The sequence below is a fragment of the Rhinolophus sinicus genome, chromosome 18, assembly GCF_057876585.1.
Source record: "Rhinolophus sinicus isolate RSI-liver-muscle chromosome 18, RSI-T2T, whole genome shotgun sequence".
Lineage (NCBI taxonomy): Eukaryota > Metazoa > Chordata > Mammalia > Chiroptera > Rhinolophidae > Rhinolophus > Rhinolophus sinicus.
In genome coordinates this window covers 22,130,869-22,136,957 of record NC_142518.1, presented here as the reverse complement: position 1 = coordinate 22,136,957, position 6,089 = coordinate 22,130,869, and the positions used below count along the sequence as shown (strand labels likewise).

The following is a 6,089-nucleotide window of genomic DNA, read 5'->3' as shown; positions in this document are numbered from 1 at the left end:
CTCTGTTTTGAATTTCTTTCTAAACACTAACTTAATTTAGGATTGTAGGTGGTTAAGGAGTAGCACAATATCTTTGTTCTTTGTGCTATTAAGGTACTGTTGGTACTGTTTTAAAAGCATGGAGATAGATAGAAGGCAGAGTTTGCTAATATTTTAAAATTTAGATAGATACAGTATAAATCATTCCTGGAGGTGACATAGTACCCCACTGTAGTACTGTATCTGAAAGGGCTGTTAGATGAAAGTAATCTTTTCTAAACTCAAACTGACATGGGAACAGTTAAGTCTGATTTGTGAGCTACTGAAGTGTCATCTTTTATTCTTCTCAAAGACCTTAACAACTTGAAGGTGAGAACAAAGAGAAGGAAAGAAATGGAGGCTCATTTATTTTTCTTGATGTAGAAATAGGTGTTCATCAAAATCTTCTCTCTAACGACTTGCAATGATACAATTGATGGGTCATAAAAATGTTCACTGAGTTTTGACATATTGGGTCACATTTTAATTTTATTTCTGGTAGGTTTTGGGATTCAGCTCTCTTTCTGTGGATGGGATTACGCCCCACTACTTAACAGTGGGGTATTAACAACCACTTACTTGTACCACAATTTGCCATGATTTCCCAGGGCTTTTCCCCACTTTATTTTATTGTGAATATATAAATATAATCCCACATTTTGTTTATTCATTAAAATATTTTTCCCTTTTTTTTTGCTAAGTGAAATAAGTACGACAGAAAAAGTCAAGAACTATATGATTTCACTGATATATGGTATATAAAACTGAAAACAACAAAAGAACAAGAGAAAGAAATGAAGAAACAAACACTCATAGACACAGACAGTAGTTTAGTGGTTACCAGAGGGTAAAGGGGGTGGGGGGTGGGAGATGAGGGTAAGGGGGATCAAATATATGGTGATGGAAAGAGAACTGACTCTGGGTGGTGAACACACAATGTGATACATAGATGATGTAATACAGAATTGTACACCTGAAACCTATGTAACTTTACTAACAATTGTCACCCCAATAAACTTTAATTTAAAAAAATGTCTTCCCCACTCAGGTACAAGAAGGAGAAAATCTCAATTTATATGCTCTTCTAAGAATTGAAACATGTTCCCACTTCTGATGGAACTGAATAGTGCTTTCAACTGCAGAAAATGAAAATGGGAAAGAAAACCCAGAGACTATGATAAAATATTTATTATGTCTTTTATTGCAACCATATGAGGGAGGTCATTAGTATTTTCTTACCATTTCAGAGGCAAGTATCACAAGAAAGTCATTTATGTTTTCTTGATATCTACTTTTCCTGTTTCTTCATTCATTTATCCATCAAATATTCTCTGAATACTACTCTACGCCAGGTAGAGTTCTGCATGCTGGCATTCAATAGTGGGTTCTTAATTGATGGGGTGACATCGCCACTCCCATTGTCATCTTTACCCACTCCATGATATCAGGCACTGATCATGCAGCTCTAACATTGTATTTTCTAGCTGCGTTTTCAGTGTTTGCATAGTACACGTGTGACATAGTGAGTCCCAGAAATTTATCATGATGTGAAGACATGTTAGCCTAATGCAAATTGAAGTTTCTCTTGCCCATGACAGGAGGGCAGCTATTTCAAATAAGGATTTCCATGAGGAGTAATACAGTGGTTCTGTTTCAACTGAGAATGTGAGTCTCCCTATGACAAGACTCGTGTCTCGTCCCTAACAGCTGCTTGACGAGTTCTGAGAAAGAACTTCTTGGTTTCTGTCTTAGTTAGAGGGAATGGTTATCAGCATAACTACCACAATGCATGATAGGAACTGGAAAATAATTTGCTTTTCACATATGTGAATAATTCACTTTTCATATATACTTCTTGTTTGAATGTTGAGCTTTCATTATTTCTATCTCCTGAGGTCACCTGGAAGAATCCCTCCTCTGTCCCCAACTCCACATTTTATTTGGTCTCTTTTTTTTAACATTTTTTTATTAGTTTCAGGTGCACAAAGCAATGTAATAGTCAGACATTTATCATTTATATCCCTCACACAGTGACAACTCCCCTCCTCCCATCCACTACCCCTCTGACATCGCACACGGCCATTACATTTCCAGTGTTGGTCTCTTTTAATAGCTGTTGACTGACTTTCAGAAACTCTTAACTAGTTTGACTGCCTTCTTTGCCTGCCTGAGTATTTTTTCAGGAAAGCTGATCTAATCTTGCTTTTCCCCAGCTTTAAGTCTCCAGTGGCTTTTCAAGGTCCACCTTAGCTACAGAACCTCCCCTGACCTGACCTTTTCCCTCTGATAGCCAGAAACGAGATAATTCCTTCCCACACTTATTCCCATGCCATTCTCTTTATACCTCTAATGTAGCACTTATTGCACAGTAATATAGTTAGTCATTTATATTTCTGTCTTCCTCACACAGATTTTGAGCACGTTGAGGGCAGAGACAATATGCTATTTATCCGCCTTTCCAGCAACTCACACAGTCCTTGGCATAAAATAGGCAGTAATTATTTGTTGAATTGAACAAATACACTGGAAGCTCTCAGTGAAATCCTAAAGAGTTTTATAGGGAACATTAAATTCTTTTTATGTCTTATAAATTTATACCTTTTCAGCAACCACCTGTTACTTGGTAGTATATTCTAAGTTCAAATAGTAAGTCATCCTATAGTAATTTAATGAGTTCTGTATCTTTTTGCTCTTGATGAGGCATAGCTGACCACTCACTATATGATAGACTTTTGAAGATGTAACACAACTCTCGGATAACCCCCATCTATGCCCATTTTGTCCTATTCCTCCTTCGCAGCATCTATAAAAACATGAAATAAGTAATTCTGAGGCTGTTTTTCCTGGGGCAATTCATTCCAAAACAATATAGTTTGAATTGGATGTTTTGAGCTCTGGATCAATCAGAATTTTAGCAAATCCCACCATAAGAGTGCCATCCATAGGAAGCCCACCTACTTGGACTTCCCCACAGAAACAGAGGAAAGTGGACTTCCTAACGGCTCTGTCTTCAGAAAAAAATAATCTCTATATAGTACTCGCTGGAACTCGCTTAGTGAAAAAGTGTTTCTCAGACAAGGCTTACCTGTGTTTTGAATTCACCTCGTCTTTCCACTTTCATCTCCCTCTTATATTTTTCCTGCTCACCTTTTTTTAGAGCTTCTCTTGACCCCTTTTCACCATGGCCCTTGGATATCTAGGTCTCACAGTTCTTACCCCACCTACATGTGCTGTTTGTAGGCCATCCAAAAAACTCTACTCAAGCTGAGGTATTAATGGACTGATGGATTATTTCTCTAAATCGACTTGACACTTTTAAAAGGACTCCTGGATGAGAAAGTGCCTTAGACCAAAGGAAATAAGATGTAGCCAGACAATCAGCTCTAATGTGTCTTTTGGAGCAAAAATTAATGTAAGACCCGGTCTTATTTTACTATAATATGAAGTTGGGTCTTATATAATAATATAATATAATATGATATGATGTGATATGATATGATATGATATAATATAATATAATACAATATAATACCAGGTCTTGTTTTACTATAAGACCGGGTATAATATAATATAATACCCCGTCTTATTTTACTGTAATATAAGACCAGGTATAATATAATATAATATAATATAATATAATATAATATAATATAATATAATATAATGTAATATAATACTGGGTCTTATTTTACTATTATATAAGACTGAGTCTAATATAATATAATATAATATAATATAATATAATATAATACAATATAATACTGGGTCTTATTTTACTATAAGACTGGGTATAATATAATATAATATAATATAATATAATATAATATAATATAAAATAAGACCCGGTCTTATTTCATTACAATATAAGACTGAGTATAATATAATATAAAATAACATAAGACCGGGTCTTATTTTACTATAATATAAGACTGGGTCTTATATTAATTTTTGCTCCAAAAGATGCATTAGAGCTGATTGTTCGGCTAGATCTTATTTTCAGGGAAACACGGTAGTACCTCCAATTGTAGATATTCAGGCACCATAGCAGACTAAAGGGAAAGAAAATTTCACATGCATCTCAGATTACATCATGGAGGCCCTAGGACCAAGATGGCTTTATGCTTTTACAGGGATTGTGGGAGACTCAGTGTGATTTGAAAGATGAGAGGATCTATGAGACATTCCAAACATGACAGTTCATATTAAGGGGTTTCAAACTGTGTTTCTCAGTACCTGGGGTTTCTGTGGAAGAACTTCAGAGGTCAACAAGGTGATATGAGGTGGAGACCAAGAGAACAGTGGGTTTGTCTCTTGTCCCCCATGTGAACTAATAATAGTTGAGTATTAATAATTATATTAATATTATTTGACTAATAGTAAGATAATAGTATAGTGCCATAATTATCTTTTAATAAATTGCATTTTACATTAAGATTATTTGAAGATAAAAGAGTTTTACTTCCCCCAATTTTTTTTGACACCTACTACTAATCTCACATACTCTGTGCCCAGGAAGCCCTAGTCAAAATGTCTTTAAGCAAAAACCTATTCAGCTGTCACTATCTCAGGGGTGTTAGTTATCACATAGCTAAGCCTTGAAATGCAGAGGGTAGGATTTAGGGAGAATGGGCTATAGGGATGGAACATTTTGTTATGGAGACAGGAGAAATAGATAAGACAGAGGCACAAAAGTGGGGGATGATTAGAGGTGAGATGAAGGCATGTCAAAGACAAATTTGCCTGCTTCATGATTTTGCCCATGATGGGCCCTGCTGGGAATGCTAGACTTCAGGTTTTCAGAACTTAGAGATAGCCTGTGTCTTGCTTAATTGATCACATTTGATACTCTTTCAGCACCCCTGAGTGTATCAGAATGACAGCTCATTCCTTATCTCACTACAAACACATACACCTCAAATTATTTACGAAAGATTAAGGAACCCCACTGACACAGTGAGTAGGATATATTGAAATCTGGGTAGTGAACACACAATGTGAGATATAGATGATGTATTACAGAATTGTACACTTGAAACCTATGTAACTTTACTAACAATTGTCACCACAATAAACTTTAATTTAAAAAAAAGAAATCTTGTTTCCAATTTTCCACCCTTTGCTGTATCTGTACTCTTTGCCATGTAACTTTGCATATGCTTTCACTGAAAGAGGAATATACTTCCATGTCCCTCAACTTTGAACTTGGCCACATGACTTGCTTTGGTCAGTGGGATGTGGGTGAAAACAACACTGTACCAGTTTCAAGCTCAGGCCTTATGAGACCTTATGTGTTCCACTTACCTTTCACACTTCAGTCATCACCAAGAGAAGAACGTGGTATAGATAGTCTGTTGATCAAAGGGGTTGAGAGATGTGTGGCGCAGAGCTGGATCCTGAAGCTTGGATCCTGAAGCTTGGAGCCATCTAGTTAAACCAAGCAAGATCAGTTGAGCTGCTTCAGAAGCTAATGTGCAGACATGTGAGAAACAACATGTTTACAGTTATATGCCATTGAGATTTTGTGATTGCTTGTTACGTAGCACTAGCTGGTTGATACCACAGGTAAGAACTTGAGTTTTGAGCCTTTTACCTCCTTGCATCTGAGAGAGCAGGATGGGTCACCAGCTGCTCTACTGGAGTCATCCAAGAAAATCTGGCCATGGTTCTCATTCTTGCCAAGTCTGCTCACCTCATCGCGGTCTGATCTGGAAATACGGTCTCAGTATGTGTCACCAGTGTTTCTGTCACTACGCAAAGGATATAAGCTTAATTAAGTTGGACTAAGTGAACTTCCATGAATGAATTATTCAAGATATCTACCTTACTGCAGAAACAATTCCAGCTCTTTGTACATAAAATAAAAAAATACTTCAATTAAAAAAAAAAAAATAACTTGAGGGGCCAGCCCAGTGGCTCAGGCGGTTAGAGCTCCATGCTCTTAACTCCGAAGGCTGCCGGTTCGATTCCCACATGGGCCAGTGGGTTCTCAACCACAAGGTTGCCGGTTCAACTCCTCAAGTCCCACAAGGGATGGTGGGCTCTGCCCCCTGCAACTAGAAAACGGCAACTGG

General features: G+C 36.9%; 1 pseudogene; it reads left to right on the top strand.

Moving 5' to 3' along the window:
- Window positions 1–5,631: 5,631 nt before the first annotated feature.
- LOC109433938 (small ribosomal subunit protein uS14 pseudogene) lies at window positions 5,632–5,802 on the top strand (annotated as a pseudogene).
- The last annotated feature ends 287 nt before the right edge of the window (window positions 5,803–6,089 follow it).